Genomic DNA, 938 nt, shown 5'->3' on the forward strand with positions numbered 1-938 from the left:
TCGTCGAGAAGCAAACGCAACGTGGAAAGGAAGGTTATGTTTACCCACAAGTTTGCAGAAATCGACCGATCCACATTGATTTGGTATCGACAACAACGTGCTGCTGGTGTGATGGTACGTGGAACGGAGCTGAAGGCTGCTGCTGAGAAGTTCGCCAGACTTCACGACGCCCTAGACTTCAAGGCATCCGAGGGTTGGCTCTTCGCGTTCAAGTTGCGACATGGCCTTACTAACCGTAAAGCACATGGCGAAGCATTGGACGCTAACGAGGATGGAGTTGACGAGTTTCGGCACAAGGTGAAAGGCTCGATCGACAGGGAGGGCCTAACTCTCGGTCAAGTCTACAATGCTGACGAAACTGGCCTATTCTATCTCTCGCTGCCAACGAACACTCTAGTCGAGGAGACGGAGAAGCGTGTACCTGGCCGCAAGCTTTCCAAGGAACGGATATCTGCTTTGTGTTGTGCCAGTGCTAACGGCATGCACCGGCTTAAGCCCGTTGTTGTTGGCCGCGCAAAGCAGCCTCGGTGCCTTCGTGGGGTGATGGATGTCCTTCCTGTCGTCTGGTACCATTCTTTGAAGGCATGGTTCACAGCTGTGATCTTCAAAGACTGGTTTCACCGTCACTTCGTCAAGGAGTCATCCATTACCAGAAGAAGACACTGAGAATCCCGTGCGACCAGGTAAAGGCTCTCCTTCTACTCGACAATGCACCTGCCCACCCGTGCGACAAGGACTTGGTTGCTGAAAATGGCCGTATTAGGTGCATGTTTCTGCCACCTAATACGACTGCTCTCATCCAACCAATGGACCAAGGAGTGATCGTGGCAACAAAGCACCTATACCGTCGGAAGTTCCTGGACGAGGTGATGGTTGTTCTCGAGGACGAGGATGAGCACAGGGAGGGACGGGACACACGAGGCAAGCAGACTTTGGAA

The sequence above is a fragment of the Coenobita brevimanus genome, chromosome 18, assembly GCF_032717465.1.
Source record: "Coenobita brevimanus isolate Jiangsu-jjx chromosome 18, ASM3271746v2, whole genome shotgun sequence".
NCBI lineage: Eukaryota > Metazoa > Arthropoda > Malacostraca > Decapoda > Coenobitidae > Coenobita > Coenobita brevimanus.